This window comes from Anolis sagrei, chromosome 9 (assembly GCF_037176765.1).
Source record: "Anolis sagrei isolate rAnoSag1 chromosome 9, rAnoSag1.mat, whole genome shotgun sequence".
NCBI lineage: Eukaryota > Metazoa > Chordata > Lepidosauria > Squamata > Dactyloidae > Anolis > Anolis sagrei.
This window is the reverse complement of record NC_090029.1, coordinates 5,008,142-5,027,434: the sequence shown is the minus strand read 5'-3', so window position 1 is coordinate 5,027,434 and position 19,293 is coordinate 5,008,142. Positions and strand designations below refer to the sequence as shown.

Here is a 19,293-nt window from a genome sequence, read left to right as displayed (position 1 = left end):
CCCCCTGTTATGTCAGCTCCACTGGCTGCTGGTCCAGTTCTGAGCACAATTCAAAGTGCTGGTCTTGACCTATAAAACCCTATATGGATTGGGTCCAGCATACCTGTCCGAACGTATCTCCATCTACCTCCCACCTCAGAGTTTAAGATCTTCTGGGGAGGCCCTGCTCTCGATTGCAGCTCTGTCGCAAACGCGTTTGGAGAGGACAAAAGATAGGGCCTTCTCAGTGGTGGCTCCCCGCCTGTGGAATTTGCTCCCCAGTGAAATTAGGGCGGAATATGAATACTGTAAATAATAATAATAATAATAATAATAATAATAATAATAAATCACACAGTCCTAAACACTTGGGAAGCATTCGACTTGTGATTTTGTGATACGAAATCCAGCATATATATCTCGTTTGCTGTGTCATACTGTGTTTTTGTGTCAGCAAAATAATAATAATAATAATAATAATAATAATAATAATAATAATAGTAAAAAATCAGATACTCTGCTGGGAGTGCGAACTGGACACAAGCAGCACTGTATGATCTGGACAGACAAACAAGAAAACTGATGACAATCCACTCCTCATGACACCCATGTAGTCATATTGACAGACTTGACCTGCCCAGAAAATCAGGAGGCAGAGAGAGGGCTTCTGCAAGTGAAACAAATGGTAGAATCAGAGAAGCATATAGAAGCAGATGATGGGAAAGGCAGTGAAGAACCAACATAGAAGAAAGTCAACAGTAGAAAACTGCTTAAACTGCAAAAGACAAAGAGTGGGTACAATAAAAACACAATCCAGAGCAGAAGAGAAAACTGGCAAAAGAAGGCTCTCCATGGACAGTTCCTGGAAAACATTGAGAGCGAACTGGACAAGGAAAAAACATGGATGTGGTTCACAAATGAAACTTGGAAAGCGGAGACGGAGGGCCTGATTCTTGCAGCCCAAGAACAAGGCATTAGAACCAATGCCACCCAAGCCAGAATTGAAAGATTCCAAGTATAGGCTCTGCAAAGAAGCAGGCGAAACAATAGATCGCATCCTCAGTCGCTGCAAGAAGATCACACAAACGGACTATAAGCAGAGGTATAACACTGTTGCTCAGTTGATCCATTGGAACTTGTGCCATAAATCACATCTATATGCGACAAAGAACTAGTGCAGTGGTTCTCAACCTGGGGGTCAGGACCCCTGGGGGGGGGGTTGCGAGGGGGTGTCAGAGGGGTCGCCAAAAACCATCAGAAAATACAGTATTTTCTGTTGGTCATGGGGATTGTTTGGATTCTATCATTGGTGAGGTTCAGAATGCTCTTTGATTGTAGGTGAACTATAAATCCCAGCAACTACTACTACCAAATGTCAAGGTCTATTTTCCTCGATCTCCACCAGTGTTCACATATGGGCATATTGAGTATTCATGCTAAGTTTGGTCCAGATCTATCATTGTTTAAGTTCACAGTGCTCTCTGGGTGTAGGTGAACTACAACTCCGAAACTCAAGGTCAATGCCCACCAAACATTTCCAGTCTTTTCTGTTGGTCATGGGAGTTCTGTGTGCCAAGTTTGGTTCAATTCCATCGTTGGTGGAGTTCAGGATGCTCTTTGAGTGTAGGTGAACCTTAATATATCCCAGCAACTACAACTCCCAAATGATAAAATCAATCTCCCTCAACCCCACCAGTATTCAAATTTGGGTGTATTGGTTTTTTGTGCCAAATTTGGTCCAGTGCATGAAAATACATCCTGCATATCAGGTATTTACATTAGAATTTATAACAGTAGCAAAATTACAGTTATGAAGTAGCAACGAAAATGTTATGGTTGGGGGTCACCACAACATGAGGAACTGTACTAAGGTGTCATGGCATTAGGAAGGTTGAGAAACTCTGAACTAGTGGGATCACAAGCCTGAAAAAGTCATGGAAAATGAGTGCCTCAAATTACTCTGGGACTTCTGAATTCAGACTGACAGGAACACAGTACTCCTGACCTCACGATCGTGGGGGAAAACAAAGTATGGATCATCGATGTTGCAATCTCAGGCAACAGGAGAATTCATGAGAAGCGACTGAAAAAGCTTACGCAATATGAAGATTTAAAGATCAAACTGCAAAGACTCTGGCACAAGCCAGTCAAGGGGGTCCCAGTGGTGATTGGCACACTGGGTGCAGTGCCTCAAGATCTTGGCCTGCACTTTAACACAATCTGTGTTGACAAAATTACCATCTGTCAGCTGCAAAAGGCCACCCGACTCAGATCTGCACACATTATTCGCCAATACCTCACACAGTCCTAGACTCTTTAATTGGGGGGGGGGGGGGGCTTACAAGGGGATTTCAGAGGGGTTGCCAACGACCATCAGAAAACATATATATATGATGGTCTTAGGAGCCCCTTTGGCATAGAAGGCTGAAGATCTCTCTGCCTGTCCTTCTTTTCCTTTTTGGAAACAAACAGCAAATCCTCCCACCAAAAGCCCTAATCTGCTGTGACTGGCCAACCTCCCAGCCAAGGGAAAATTGTTTCTGAGACTCCGAGTGAGAGGGGAGAGCAGGAGTGCCCACCACATGGCAGCAGAATGCGCATGTGTGACCAAGGAAGAGCGCACTAGGCTGGAGGAAGGCTAGAACCAGCGAGTCCCTTCAAGTCATGGGGGTTCTGTGTGGAAAGTTAGGTCCAAGGCTATTGTTGGTGGGGTTCAGAAGGCTCTTTGATTGTACATGAACTAGAAATCCCTGCAACTACAACTCCCAAATGTCAGAGTCTATTTTCCCCAAACTCCACCAGTGTTCACAAATGGGCAAACTGAGTATTTATGCCAAGTTTGGTTCAGATCCATCATTGTTTGAGTCCACAGTGCTCTCTGGATGTAGGTGAACTACAACTCCAAAACCCAAGATCAATGCTCATCAAACCCTTTCAGTATTTTCTGTTGGTCACGTGCCAAGTTTGATTCAATTCCATCATTGGTGGAGTTCAGAATGCTCTTTAATTGCAGGCAAACTATAAATCCCAGCAACTCCAACTCCCTAATGTCATGATCTAGTCCCCCCCAACTCCACCAGTGTTCACATTTGGGCATATTGAGTATCTGTGCCAGGTTTAATCCAGATTCATCATTGTTTGAGTCCAGAGTGCTCTTTGGAGGTAGGTGAACTACAACTCCAAAACTCAAGGTCAATGCCCATCAAACTCCTTCCAGTATTTTCTGTTAGTCATGGGGGTTTTCTGTGGAAAGTTTGGTCCAATTCTATTGTTGGTGGGATTCGGAATGCTCTTTGATTATTGTTCTGTCGCCGCTGGACCTGAAATGAAGTGCCTTTAAGAGAGGATGTATGGCTTGGATCCAGTGGGAAGCCAGGGCCCCCGAAAAGAAGCCTTTAGAGAAATTTCCCTTATTAAACAGTCTTTAATAAGAACAAACAGGAATTGTAAAACTTTCTTAACAGACTCTTGGCTCTTGCAATCTTGTTCACAGGGAACAGGCACTATCTTCAAAAACCTTGTTTAAAGGAAAATTCCCCTTTCTAGCTCTTCCCAGGTTGCTGTGAACCTAAACCTTATTGATGTGGATTCACTACCGGGCTGAACTGCGTCTCAACGCCGAGCAAACCTATCAAAAGGCTTGTAATCACTTAGCTGCTTTGATGGTTAGAGCTGTTATTCCCTCCGGAATTCCTCAGGGCTGTACGGCTGTTTCCTCGGAACCTTTGGGAATCTTTAGAGGCTCTCAAGACTGTTCTCCCCCGGAAAGTCTTAAGGGACGAAGCCTTTGCACAGGAGGACGTCTGTATACATCCTCTGCATTGACTTCCTTTGCTGAGACTAACTGAAAAATGGCCCCTCCAAAAACTCAGAGAGGGGCGGGACCAGGGATTCTAACTATTATTGACAGGTGGCTTGCCCTATGAATGCAACCAAAGGAGCCACCTATCTGCAAAGTCCCTGCAACTTAGGACTATGAACAAACACTCAGTGCAAAACACAAAATTGGAGCCCCTGGAACAGCCGTTCCAGAACAATTATAGATAAACTATAAATCCTAGCAACTACAACTCCCAAATGACAACATCAATCCCTCCTAACCCTACCAGTATTAATATTTGGGTGTAATGCATAACATGTGGAACTACATTAAGGGGTCGCGGCATTAGCAAGGTTGAGAAACACTGTCCTAGACATTTAGGAAGTGTTTGACGTGTGATCAAATACAAAAGCCAGCACAGTGGTCTTATTTGTATAGACTTGATTTGTATTCTGCCCTCTCTCCCCAAAGGGATTCAGTTGGCTGAAACCTGTTGCATTGCTCCTTTTGTGTGGAAACCTATCCCTTTCCTTCCACATGCCCAGGAACACATTGATTTCATTCACTGGGGAGTGCCTTGTATTGTCAGGAAAGTGAAGCTATTCCTTCCCTAAACAGTGCCTGAGTTGTTCTCAAGTTGAGTCTTTTGAGCAGAAATACGACTTCTTCAAAACTATACGGATGTCAGTTTTTCCATGAGAAGATGTCTCTTGGTTGCTAAGACATCCAACATTTGAAATCGTATATTCATCTTGCTCCTTCTAGAGTCTTACAGTCTTCTCTCTGTCTGTGTAGAAGTCTACTGTATTAGCAAACATCTGGGAAAGACTAAAAAAAAGAAGAACCGGACTGAAAATTGTTGCTCTGTTGTCGATTTTGGGCAACAGAAAAAGGAGCCAAAGGAGTAGGAATCCCTTTTGCTATGGAATTGAGTTTTCAGAAAAGCTAACCCAGATCAAATATTTATTTATCCTGTCAGAAGCGAGCTGAGGGTATAGTTAAAATGCATTTAAAAACACAAAGTTTTTAAAAACTTGGTCTTATGCTAAATGTCCTTTGACCAGTAGCTGGCCACTTGGAGTGCCTCTGGTGTTGCTATAAGAAAGTCCTCCATTGTGCATGTGGCAGGGCTCAGGTTGCATTGTAGTAAGTGGTCTGTGGTTTGCTCTTCTCCACACTTGCATGGCATGCACTCCACTTTGTGGCCCCATTTTTTAATGTTGTCTCTGCATCTCGTGGTGCCAGAGTACAGTCTGTTCAGCATCTTCCAGGTCACCCAATCTTCTTTGTGCCCAGGAAGTTGTGCCGGTTCTCACTCGGTCTCTGCTAGGTTTTAGCCTGCCACTTTTGGACTCTTCTTGAGCAGTGATGGCACAATGGTCAGCGTAGATGAAGCCCTCTGTCCCTTCTGGCAGTGGCTGATCATTTGTGTAAACGTTAAACATGGATGGAGCGAGCACGTTCCCCTGAGGCAGGCCATTCTTCTGTCTTCGCCATCTGCTTCTCTGGCCCTGAAACTCAACAGAAAAGCTACTGTTTTGTAGCAGATTTCCTATGAAGCAGGTGAGGTAATAGTCCTTTGTGATATTATACATTTTTCTCAGGACAAGGCGATGATTTGCAGCAGTGTTTCTCAACCTTCCTAATGCCATGACCACTTAATACAGTTCCTCATGTTGTGGTGACCCCCAACCATGACATTATTTTCATTGCTACTTCATAACTCTAATTTGTTATCAGTCGTAATGTAAATATCTGATATGCAGGATATATTTTCATTCACTGAATGAAATTGGGCACAAGTACCCGATACACCCAAATTTGAATACTGGTGGTGTTTGGGGGGGAGACTGATTTTGTCATTTGGGAGTTGTAGTTGCTGGGATTTATAGTTCACCTACAATCAAAAAGCATTCTGAACTCCACCAACGACAAAATTGAACCTAACTTGGTGCACAGAACTCCCATGACCAAGAGAAAACACTGGGTTTGGTGGGCATTGAGTTTTGGAGTTGTAGTTACTTTACATCGAGAGAGCATTGTGGACTCAAACAATGCTGGATCCGGACCAAATTTGGCACAAATACTCAATATGCCCAAATGTGAACACTAGTGGAGTTTTGGGGAAATAAGACCTTGACATTTGGGAGTTGTAGTTGCAGGGGATGTATAGTTCATTTACACTCAAAGAGCATTCCGAACCCCACCAACAATAGAATTGGGCCAAACTTTCCACAGAAAACTCCCATGACCAACAGAAAATAATGTGTTTTCCGATGGTTTTTGGTGACCCCCTCTGACACCCCCTCATGACCCCCCCCCCAGGGGTTCCAACCCCCAGGTTGAGAAACGCTGGTATTAAGGGGTCACGGCATTAGGAAGGTTGAGAATCACTGGTCTAAAGCACCTCTCTGTTCTGAGAGTCTAATGGAGTCTCTCTTCTAAAACATTCTGCGTCTACTAACTTCTAAAATGGAGTCTGAGTTCTGAATAGTCCCAGATCTAATCACATGGTCTGCAGCCCCTCTCACAAGACAAAGTTAAGGAAAACCACATACCAATACACACATATACAATACAGTAAGCAATCTGAATTATATACATAACAAATAATTAGTATAGGAGGCTTGTAGAAAGTTGCTATTTCCAACAGTGACACTTTGCCCAACCCTTTATTTTGAAAATGTGAATGTGCATTAACAACAGGTAGTGTGGGGCATTGTGAGACCAAGAATTACATTTGGAGGGTATATGTTTCTTTACAGTAACATATACTGCTGACAGATCTCTGAAGACAGCTCCTGTATTTCTGCTGCCATTCAGAACCATCTTCTATGTGAAGGTCAAATAATCTGAGGTGATTTCTTTGGCTCAGTCCGGAAAAGCAAACGTCAGGACTCACCCAACACAGAATCATTTGATATTATTTTGGAAGCGCACGCATGTCGGGATGACCTTATGGTGTTAATATTTGCAGCGAGTGAGGAAAGAAGGAGAATGAGTAATCCAGGCCGGGGGTGGAGGGAATGGGTGAGGATATGTTTTCATATTTTTCATGGAAAAGAGAGAGCCGGAGATCTATTCCAAGCCCCCTTCCAGCTTCAGGGTGGCACAAATGGTGTAGTTAAAAAAAGAAAGGTTGCCGTCACTGAAGTGAAATCGGAGACCAGGCCACAATGACACATACATTGGCGTTTGTCCGTCTTGGAGGCGCTTTGAGTTTTTACAACTGTACAGCGGGCAGACAGAATCCAAAGAGAAATGAAAACTGTACATGGAATAAATAAATCACAGAGCTTAAAATAGCCCTGGAGAAAAAGAGGGGATGTGAAGATGTGATTTTGGGTTGGTTTTTTTCATGGACGCCTCAAAGAAAGCACCTTTTATGCAGTTGGCCCAAAGTACTCATCCGCCTGAAGGATGATTCAAGGCTTGGCTTTCTGGTCAGTTTGAAGTGCCTGCATGAAAACCGTGGAAGTGGAAATGTTTTCCCAAACCACGCCAAGCTTTATTTAAGGAGGCTTTGTTTAAAAATATCCACGGTTTTGCTCAGTCAAGCAAGGCTGCGGCTCCACCCCAAGGAATCACGTCCGATGGGTCTATCTTTGGAAAGATCCCAACCGCTTTTCCTTCAGAAGGGAGAATATCCTGGCTGCGCCTTTTATGGGGTTCTCAGAAGAAGCTAGTGTTCCTTTAGAACAGCGTTTCTCAACCTAGGGATTGGGAGCCCTGGCGGGGTCGCAAGGGCACATCAAAGGGGTTGCCAAAGGCTATCAGAAAACAGTATTTTCTGTTGGTCATGGGAGTTCCGTGTGCCTAGTTTAGTTCAATTCCGTCATTGGCAGAGTTCAGAATGCTCTTTGATTGTAGGTGAACTATAAATCTCAGCAACTACAACTCTCAAATGTCAAGGTCTGTTTTCCGCAAACTCCACCAGCGTTCACATTTGGGCATATTGAGAATCTGTGCCGAGTTTGGTCCAGACCCATCACTGTTTGAGTCCACAGTGTGTTCTGGATGGAGGTGAACTACAACTCCCAAACTCAAGGTCAATGTCCACCAAAACCTTCCCATATTTTCTGTTGGTCATGGGAGCACCGGGATTGTGGCGCAACTGGCTGAGTGTCAGCTGCATTAAGATCACTTTGACCAAAAAGGTCATGAGTTCGAAGCCAGCCCGGGTTGGAGTGGGTTTCCAACCAATAGTGTGTAGCCTGTTGTCAACCTTTGCAACCCAAAAGACAGTTGCATCTGTCAAGCAGGAAAATAAGGTACCACCTTAAAGTGTGGGGAGGCTAAATTAACTGATTTATGAGGCTATAAAGAAGACTCCAGCAAAGCATTCCAGCGGGGAAGCATGCGGGGAATGTGGAAGTGCTTCATGAGCGTCGCAGATGGACAATGAAAGCGACAGCTCCCCTGGTGGCAAGAAAAAGTTAAATAGCCTCTGTGTATGTCTGTATATGTTTATATGTCAAAAATTGGCATTGAATATTTGCCATATATGTGTACACTGAGTCCCCTGCGGGGTGAGAAGGGCGGAATATAAAAGCTGTAAATAAATAAATAAATTCTGTGTGGGAAGTTTGGTTCCATTCCATCATTGGTGGAGTTCAGAATTCTCTTTGATTGCAGTCAAACTATAAATCCTACAACTACAACTCCCAAATGTCAAGGTCTGTTTCCCCCAAACTCCACCAGTGTTCACATTTGGGGATATTGAGTATCCATGCCAAGTTTGGCCCATATCCATTATTGTTTGAGTCCACACTGCTCTCTGGATGTAGGTGAACGGCAACTCCAAAACTCAAGGTCAATGCTCACCAAACCTTTCCAGTATTTTCTGCTGGTCGTGGGAGTTCTGTGTGCCAAGTTTGATTCAATTCCATCAATTCTTTCGTTGTAGTTGAACTATAAATCCCAGCAACTACAACCCTCAAATGACAAACTCTACCCCCATCACCACCCCATCAGTATTCTAATGTGGGCATATTTGTGCCAAATTTGGTCCAGTGAATGAAGATACATCCTGCATATCAGATATTTACATTATGATTCATAACAGTAGCAAAATTACGGTTATGAAGTAGCAACAAAAATAATGTTATGGTTGGGGGTCACCACAACATGAGGAACTGTGTTAAGGGGTCGCAGCATTAGGAAAATTGAGAAACACTGTTAACATCAGGGAGTGTTAACATGCAACACAATTCTACAAGGCTGGAATACAGTCAGTAGACCTTCCATGGATACCAACCACAGCTCTTTCACTCCATCGTTATGTAAATAATGCTGGTAGACAATTGGTCACCAACTTTCTGGAGATGACTCTCTCTGTGCTTTACTTTGGCTTGTCTTGTCTGTCTCCTGATCCCATGTTACTCACCAAAATGTGGATGTTGTTGGCATAGCATTCAAAAGCCAAAGGACGCTTCCAAGCCCCACAATGATGTTGGAGAACATCATCATCATCATCATCATCATCATCATCATCATCATCATCATCATTTAATTACATGACTTTGTGAAGGTACCATATTGAGAGCAAATGGTCCTATCCATGTGTAAGTAATTTATTTTTGACCAGTGGCTCCTTTCCTTCAACTCTGGGCAAGCAAAGACCTCATTACATCCATGTGTCTTATCAATGCCCGTAATTTTATTTTGCCGCATGCTGTTTTGGACTCAATGTTGCTCCTTCTGCAATTCACACCAAACAATGTGCCCTGGGGCCAGTTGGCCACACAAAGCAATACAAGTTAGAGCAGAAGAAGATGTGGCAAGATTGACTTGATGTTACAGAAGGAAGACAGCTGCATCCATTAGCTGGCATCACACAGTGGGAAAATACCTGGAATCTCATCTTGATACAGGATGCTTTCAACGCAAGCTTTCAACTGAGCCTGCTTCCCATATCTCAAGCCATGGCACATATGGTGGGGCATTTGTGTGCTTGGGGAAACTGCATTTCCTGACTCATAATGAAGCACCTGTTAGAACAGTGTTTCTCAACCTAATGACCCCTTAATACAGTTCCTCATGTTGTGGTGACCCCAACCATAAAATTATTTTCATTACTTCATAACTTTAATTTTGCTACTATTATGAATTGTAATGTAAATATCTGATAGGCAAGATGGATTTACATTCACTGGACCAAATTTGGCACAAATACCCAATACACCCAAATTTCAATACTGATGGGGTTGGGGGGTGTGTGTTTGAAATTGCTGGGATTTATAGTTCGCCTACAATCAAAGAGCATTCTGAACTCCACTAACGATGGAATTGAACCAAATTTGGCACACAGGACTCCCATGAACATCGAAAAACATTAGAAGGGTTTGATGGGCATTGACCTTGAGTTTTGAAGTTGTAGTTCACCTAAATCCAGAGAGCACTGTGACTTCAAATAATGATAGATCTGGACCAAATTTAGCATGAATACTCAATATGCCCAAATGTGAGTTTGGAGAAAATAAACCTTGACATTTTGGAATTGTAGTTGCTGGGTTTTATAGTTCACCTACAATCAAAGAGCATTCTGAACTTCCCACACAGAACCCCCATGCCTTGAAGGGACTCCCTCCAGCTTCGCATGCTCTCCATCGCCCATGCATGCACACCACTCTGTCATGCGCTGAGCACGCCTTCTCTCCCCTCCCTGCTTGGAGTCTAAGAAACAGCAGCTCTCCCCTTGGCTGAGAGGCCAGCCTATCACAGCAGAGGAGGGATTTTGGTGGGAGGATTCGCCATCTATTTCCAAAAAGGAAGAGAAGAACAAGCAGAGGGATCTTCATCCTTCTCTGTCAAAGGGGTTCCTAAGACTATAAATATATGTTTTCTGATGGTCTTTGGCAACCCTTCAGAACTATATGTTTTCCGATGGTCTTTGGCAACCCTTCGGTAATGTATGTTTTCTGATGGTCTTTGATGACCCTTTGGAAATATGTTTTCTGATGGTCTTTGGCGACCCCTCAGTAATATATGTTTTCTCATGGTCTTTGGCGACCCTTCAGACCTATAAGTTTTCCGATGGTCTTTGGCAACCCTTCGGTAATGTATGTTTTCTGATGGTCTTTGAAGACTCTTTGGAAATATGTTTTCTGATGGTCTTTGGTGACCCCGCAGTAATATATGTTTTCTTATGGTCTTTGGCAACCCTTCAGAACTATATATTTTCCGATGGTCTTTGGTGACCCTTCAGAAATATATGTATTCTAATGGTCTTTGGTGACCCTTCAGAAATATATGTTTTCTGATGGTCTTTGGCAACCCTTCAGAAATGTATGTTTTCTGATGGTCTTTGGCAACCCTTCAGAAATATGTGTTTTCTGATGGTCTTTGGTGACCCGGCCCCCAGGTTGAGAAATGCTGAGCGACACAGTTTCCATTCCTCCTTTGGGTTGCTATCATTTGGGGAAGAGGGCGAAAGGGGGGCATTGTGGTTCTCCCTTACCACATTCTGGATGGCACCCACTGCTCTGGGGTGGCCAGGGAGTTGTTTTGCTGCAGAACGCTTCTGCACAAGCTGAGTCTGATGCAAGAAAGCTTTACCACACTGCGAGTTCTCATCATACATATGAGGCAACCAATTCTTAGAATCCCTGTTTCTCTTGATTGCTTCCTTTCCTGCCAGTAAATGGGCACCCTGCCTAACCTCACCTGCACAGAAAACCACACTCCCCACCCTTCAGCCCTGCCTGACTCGAAAGACACAGGCGACGTGTGACAGGCAGCGCAAAGCTTTCCATATAAGGTGTCAGTAGGCGAAGCAAAGCCATCGTGTCTCAATTAAGGCCCATCAGCAGGCCTGTTCTTGGGGTGCTTACCTATGTCTTTGCTCTATTTGTTTTATCAGCTCTTTTCCAGGAGACATCTTTCAGTATCTTGCTCCATTCCACGTGCTAATATCGCACTCGCAAAGACGTGTGCGTGCTTTGAGGATCTTGGAAATGCAACTCCCAATTTGTAGAGCAGTCATGTCTGGTCACGTTCTAATTGCCATGCCATATCACCACCACATCCACGCATTTGGCACTTCTATCGCTATTCACACATTTGAGTTGCAAGGAGAGGCAGGAAATAAAATTGTTTTTGTTGTTTTTGTTGTTGTTGTTGTTGTTGTTATATCTTGCTCATTCATAGCTGTGCATCCGATGAAGCAAGCTCAAGTCTACAAAATCTTATGCTAACAAAGGTTCTGTGAGATCCCTTTGCAGACTAATGATCATCCCAGACTCAGGGCGCTTCCAGACAGCACCAAATCACGGGCAAAAAATCAGGGGCAAAAAATCTCAGGACCTGAGAAGAGCTCCCTATACAGATTTGTTGGTCCCGGGATTTCTGCCTCTGTCATCCACATTTGCTGCTTTGTCCTGGGATTTTGAAGCCCCCAAAAATGGTTGCCGTAAGACGTCAGCTGGAAATGTTGGCTTTTTAAAAACTTTTAAAATGCAAATATGCAAATATGCAAATCATTGTATAAGTTCTGTTCCTGGATTATAGATGCTGTGTGACCATCTGTGCAGACAAGTTTGGATGTGTACTTGTTCATAGGATCTATGGCAGTGGTTCTCAACCTGGGGTTCGCAACCCCTGGGGAGGTCGTTCAGCCATTTTCGGGGGTCGCTAAGCTGCCTTGGCCAGCCCTGCCCCCTCCAAAATGGCTGCTGACCCCCTGAGCAAACCACATGGCACTCCTGGCAGGCTCCTCCTCCTGCTCTTCCCACAGACCTGTGGGTAGTCAGGAAGAGGAGCTTTGGAGGCAAAGGCGCAGGGGAAGAAGACTCCCCTCTGTTCAGGCCTGCAAGGTGAGTAAACTTCTTCCTGCCGTCCTCAATGCCTGGCCATCCGTGAAGCCTTCACCGCCCGGCCTTTGCCTCCATCCGAGCTCAGAAGAGGGTGGGGGTGGATGGAGGGAGTTATCTGTGCCAAGTGTGAGTCCATTCCATGACTGAATGAGTTCAGAATGCTTTTGGATGGTGTGCTGTCACACGCTGGGCCTGTGCATAAGACTGTAGACAGGACATAAATTCTGTGTGCCCAACGGGACGCCGGGGCTGCCTCAGATTAAAGGCCCCTGGATTTCCTTAAAACAGAGTCTTTAGATTGCTTAAAGGTTCAACAAAGTTCTTTATTAATGAAAACAAACAGGTACTTTAAGGCTTTCTTAACAGTCTATTGGCTCTCTCTCAATCTTCTCCACAGGGAACAGGCACTATCTTCTTAACTGTAACTAATGGGGAAATCCTTAACTTCTAATCTGGGCAGTCTGTCTTTGCCTCTGTTGGCGTGGAGCCCCTGCACCCGGTACCAACTGCTTCTGGCTTCCGCGAGTGACCCTTACCAGGCAGAGCTTTGTAGACTTCCAGGGGAAAAGGAGTTCAGGTTTCAGTGATGGCTGACTGAAGTCCCTCAGCAAAGGAGCTGTAAGGCTGTATAATCCTTAGCCAAGCTATGGGGCCTTTCTCCCCGGCCAAGCTGTGGGCTGTATATCCCCGGCAAAGCTGTAGAAGACGAAGTTTTCTACAGGAGCTCTTGGTATTATGTCCTGCATGAAAGGCTTCTCTGTGTGCACTGAACTCAAAATGGCTCCTATTCCCTCTAAAACCCAAAAAGGGGGCGGGACCAGGGAACTTAACTATAATTGACAGGTGGATTGTCCTATGATTGCAGCCAAAAGAAGCCATCTATCTGCAGAGTCCCTGAAACTTAGGACTATAACAAACATTAAATGCAAAGCAAACAAAATTGGAGCTCCTGGTGCAGTTGTACCTGCACAGATGGAAGGGAACTATATATCCCAGCAACTTCCAAATGTCAGGAAAAAGAAAGCACTAATGAAAGAACGTCCAATCTTTGCTTTTATGAAAGAATATCAAAATACATTGAAACGCTGCTATGGTGGAAGCATTAACTTTGGGAGGCGATGCATTAATGCACTGATGTCGGAAGGCAAATGTCATTGCGGCGCTAGGAACCGGCAGATGGCCAAGGAGAGGGACGGCAGCTGCTGGGTGACATTGGTTCACTGGACAGAAGGACAATTGAGGTCAAACGAGCAGAGAACAGCCCAACGGAGCAGAGTCTGGACAGGGCAGGGCAGAGCAATGCTAAGGGCGCATAACAACGATCAGAGCGATTCCTCGCAGGGCCAAGTTGCGCCATAAACAGGAAGAGCCTTTTCCTTCTTTCTTTATAGGGATTGCCCCTTTCCAAAAAGAAAGGCAGGGGAATTTCATGTTCAGAGTTGGATCCTATCTTTAAGACATCTCCTTATGTATGACTAGCTGCCCCCTGCCAGGCGTTGCTGTGGCCCATCTGGTGATCTGGAAAATAAAGTTATGAGAAGTGTTGGTTTCTAATATATGTGATTTCTTTATGCTTGTGGGTAAACAGTTCTTCTTGTTGTTTCTTTGTCAGTGTTGACGTGGAGATTGTCTGGTTTGCCCACTCTGGAACATGCAACATATAATTGTCCTTCTTTAGGGATCCCTTTCAAATCTATGATACTATATCTCTCTCTGTGTGTGAATCATATCTATCTCTATCTATGACTGGATGGCTCTTTGTTAGGAGGGCTTTGATTATGTTTTCTTGCCCTGGTGAAGGGAGTCGGACTGGATGGCCTTAAATCAGCATTCCTCAACCTAGGGGGTCGGGACCCTTGGGAGTGTCGTGAGGGGGTGTCAGAAGGGTCGCCAAAGACCACCAAAAATACAGTATTTTCTGTTGGTCGTGTGTTCTCTGCTCTCTGATTGTAGGTGAACTATAAATTACAACTCTCAAGTGTGAAGGTCTTTCCCCCCCTCCCCCCACACTCCATCTGTATTCACATTTGAGCATATGGAGTATTTGTGCCAAGTTTGGTCCAGATCCATCATTGTTTGAGTCCACAGTGATATTTGGATGTAGGTGAACTACAGCTACCAAACTCAAGGTCAATGCCCACCAAACCCTTCCAGAATTTTCTGTTGGTTGTTGGAGTCCTATGTGCCAAGTTTGGTTCAATTCCATCATTGGTGGGGTTCAGAATGCTCTTTGATTGTAGGTGAACTATAAATCCCAGCAGCTACAACTCCCAAATGACAAAATCCAATTTTTGGTCTAATGGTTACTCCTTGGGTTAATAAGTGTATTTTGTCCAAATTTGGTGGCAATTCCCTCAGTGGTTTTTGAGTTAACAAACATTACATTTTTATTTATATAGAACTAGCCGTCCCCTGTCTGTGTATATGTGTTTTGTTTGTGTATATATGTTTACATGTGTATATATGTGTATATCTGCAAGGACGTTGCCAGGGGATGCCCGGATGATTTGATGTTTTATCATCTTTGTGGGAGGCTTCTCTCATGTCCCAGCATGAGGAGCTGGAGCTGATAGAGGGAGCTCATCTGCCTCTCCCCGGATTCGAACCTGCGACCTGTCAGTCTTCAGTCTTGCAGGCACAGGGGTTTAACCCACTGCACCACCCCCCTTGTCTTGGTGAATGTGGTTATGTGCATGCGTTGTAATGTATTTTTTTTTTTGGCTTTTGAAGTCTCTTCTGCTGTGTTTTTCAGTGTTTTCTTAAGTGATGGTCACTTGTTGGCCTGAGAGGTGTTTTGTGTAAAATTTGGTGTCAATTCGCCAATGGTTTTTGATAGGGCTGTCCAAACACGGAAAAATTTGTTTCTAAACTCGATTCGTATTTAGGGTTTTTTTGTGTTTCGTTATTTAAAAGAATTCCGAAATTTTCCTTTTAAAAAGTTCGATATTTACGAAATTTCAGAAATCAAAAAACAATTATGAAACAATTACGAATCGATTACGAATTGATTCGTTAATGGCGGCCGCGATCGCGCAATACACTAAAAAAACTTCTGAAGCTTCCCTCTCCCTCTGTTGTTGACTGTTGGTGTGATAATTATATTTTTTTTCACTGAGGAAACAAACAGCAACCCTAAAACTTGCACCAGACATGCGGAAATAATAACGAAACATTTACGAATCAATAACGAATCAATTACGAAACGAATTGGAAAAATTTGTTTCGTTTTTTAGTTGCTCCTGAATGGTTCAATATCGCTTCGTTATCAAAAAAAAAATAACGAATTTTTATCGAATTACGAAATTACGAAACGAAACTGCCCAGCCCTAGTTTTTGAGTTATGTTAATCCCACAAACGAACAATACATTTTAATCTATATATAGGTCAATAGATATGCAAATCTATCTAAAGTAAGGGATTTTGGATGAAGGCTTGCCATTGTCCTTTCGGATTTTGTGCCTGATTTGACTGGAGCTGTGGAGTGGCCGCTCTATATTAACGTAAGAGGAACGTGGCAGACATAATTCAAGGAGGAAAAGGAGCCAACAACCTCGCCACGCCTCCTCATTCGTCTCCCTGTCAAAGCCCACGAAACTGGTGGCCCACAAATAGGATGCCCGAATGGTCTTGAGGATGCCTCCTCCCATGCAGTGAGAAACTCTATAGAAACGAGGATTCAGTTTAAAAATAAAGAACCAAACAATGGAAGGGGAGGGACGGTGAGAGAGGGATCATGCCTGACTTGGAGGCAGATGACCCATTAGATGTTACACACTCTTAAGTCAAGCATGCAGTAAATAGTAGACAAATGCGCTAAGTGGGCTTGATGCACACTAACGATCCCATTAGAAAATGCATAAGGATGTGGGATTCCCAGAATCGTGGGTCAATCCTTCCCAAATCCTGCCATGACTCAAAGTTGGCCACGTTGGGTCTGTGTGCCAAGTGTGGTCTGGATCTGATATCAGCTGGGTTCAGTGCTCTCTGGATAAGGGTGAACTACAACTCCCAGATTCTCAGGGCAATCACCCACAAACCCAGTCAATGATCACAGTTGCCCATGTTGGTTCTGTGTGAAAAGTTTGATCCAGATCCATCATCAGCTGGGTTCAGTGCTCTCTGGATAAGGGTGAACGACAACTCCCAGATTCCCAGGGCAATCACACCCAGACTCTGCCAGTATGCAGAGTTGGCCATGTTGGGTCTGTGCTACAAGTTTGCTCCAGATCCGTCATTGGCTGGGTTCACAGTACTCTCTGGCTGTAGGTGAACTACAACTCTTATAAATCCCCCCAAACCTGGTCATGGGGGATCTGAGTGCCAAATGTGGCCCAGGTCCATTATCAAAGGGGGTCAGAATGCTCTGATGCTGTGTGCACTATAACTTCCATCCTGTGGAGTCAGTCCCCCCAAATCCCTCCAGCCTATTCGGTTGCTGATCAAGTCCTCTGTTTGCTGAGTGCCATTGGAAAGGGTAGGAGAGGATTAAAGGAGAGGCAGTGGGTGGGGTCATGCAAATTCCACACAAGGATGCCTGTCTGTGCTGGAGGAAACATGTCAAACCTAGGATGAAACTATCCCTGAATGAAAGCATTCCTTGGGTGGTGAGCTGTAGTGTTTGGAGGGTCAGGGCTACAGGGGCGGCTCGTCCATTACGCGAAGTAAGCGGTCGCAGAACACTTTTTTTTGCCAGGGGCGCAGAGGTGCCTCTGTAAATGCCCCTCGACCGCCACTTGAGGAGCGCCCCCTCAGCTCACAACAGCCCTAGCAGTCCGGGGGGAGCCTCGGCTTTCTTGCCTCACTGCCGGGCGATCCTCTTCCCAAAGGGGCCGGGCCCTTGAGCCTCGCCTCGCCCCTCTCATTCCTGCTCCACCTGGCCACCGGGTACGCGAGCAGAGCCGGCGCTCAATCGTTCTCCGCGTTCGATCCCTTCCCCATGACCGGCTCTCTTTCCCGATCCCCTGGCACTCCACCCGCCTCCTCTCCTCTCCCCAATCCGCAGGTGGGCCAAGTGGTGGAGCCGCCACACCTGTCCCGCTTCGGGTCCGGAGGCGTGTCTGAAGACCCCAGCGTGCACACCAAAAGTCACCTCTTCTCCTGACTTTCTCTTCAGCCATTGGGACCAAGAGAGAGAGAGAGAGAGAGCCCCTCCGGCTGGAGGTATCTCCCACCTCCGCTCCCTCCTTTGTTTTTGCACCTACCTTCAGGAAAGGTGGGCATCTCCACCTCTCTCTCTCTCTCTCTTGGTCCCAATGGCTGAGGAGAAAGTCAGGAGAAGAGGTGACTTTGGTGCACACGCCGGGGTCTTCAGGCACGCCTCCGGACCCAAAGCGGGCCAGGCAAGGGAACAAGTGCGGTAAGTGTAGTTACTGGGATGTATAGTTCACCTACAATCAAAGAGCATTCTGAACTCCACCAATGATGGAATTGAAACAAATATGGCACACAGAACTCCCACGACAAACAGAAAATATATATCAATGATTGGTTGGGGGGGGGGGGCAAAATACTGTTTGCTTACCATTGAAAATTACCTAGGGCCACCTCTGGGGCTACATGTTCATGGCGTTCGCTCTAACCCGCAATGTCAGTTGAGGGAGTGCCTCTGGAGGGTTCTCAGCACTTGGAACTATAGACTGTTTTGGTGGGTCAGAGGCTGTCTATGGAAGTGGACACCTTCGCTACATACACACATACACATTTTTCACTTTTATTATGTATATATCTTTATTTAAGCCGCTCTGAGTCCCCCCTCGGGGGTTGAGAGGGGTGGGGTAGAAATGTTGGAAATAAATAAATTGGAAATTATTTATTTACAGTATTTAAACCCCTCTTTTTCTCAACCCTGAAGGGAACTCAGAGCGGCTTCCAAATTGGCAATAATTAAATGCCTCATTTAAACGTTAATAAAACTGCTATGGCATCCTGAGATCTGCAGTTTAGTTAAAGGAGACTACCACACTATGCTGTTGAAGCGCACTATTTCAGTTTTACTACAATGGTATCCTGATTACTGAAGTTTAGGTAAAGGAGATCATCACACTATGCTGTTAAAGTGTGCTATTCCACTTTTATTACCATGGTATCCTGAGATATGCAGTTGAGGTAAAGGAGATTATCACAATATGTTGTTAAAGTGCGCTATTCCACTTTTACTACAATGGTATCCTGAGATCAGTAGTTTAGGTAAAGGAGATTATCACACTATGCTGCTAAAGTGCGCTATTCCTTTTATTACCATGGTATCCTGAGATCAGCAGCTTAGGTAAAGGAGATTATCACACTATGTTGTTAAAGTGCGCTATTCCACTTTTACTACGATGGTATCCTGAGATCAACAGTTTAGGTAAAGGAGATGATCACACTATGTTGTTAAAGCATGCTATTCCGCTTTTACTACGATGGTACCCTGAGAACTGCAGTTTAGGTAAAGGAGATTATTACACTATGCTGTTAAAGTGCACTATTCCACTTTTACTACGATGGTATCCTGAGATCAACAGTTTAGGTAAAGGAGATGATCACACTATGTTGTTAAAGCATGCTATTCCGCTTTTACTACGATGGTACCCTGAGAACTGCAGTTTAGGTAAAGGAGATTATTACACTATGCTGTTAAAGTGCACTATTCCACTTTTACTACGATGGTATCCTGAGATCAACAGTTTAGGTAAAGGAGA

The 19,293-nt window shown here is 44.6% G+C and overlaps 1 protein-coding gene across 1 annotated transcript in view; it reads left to right on the top strand.

Moving 5' to 3' along the window:
* The window catches only part of KLF13 (KLF transcription factor 13), a 60,595-nt gene that overhangs the window by 38,623 nt on the left and 2,679 nt on the right, over nucleotides 1–19,293 (top strand). The window lies entirely within an intron of this gene.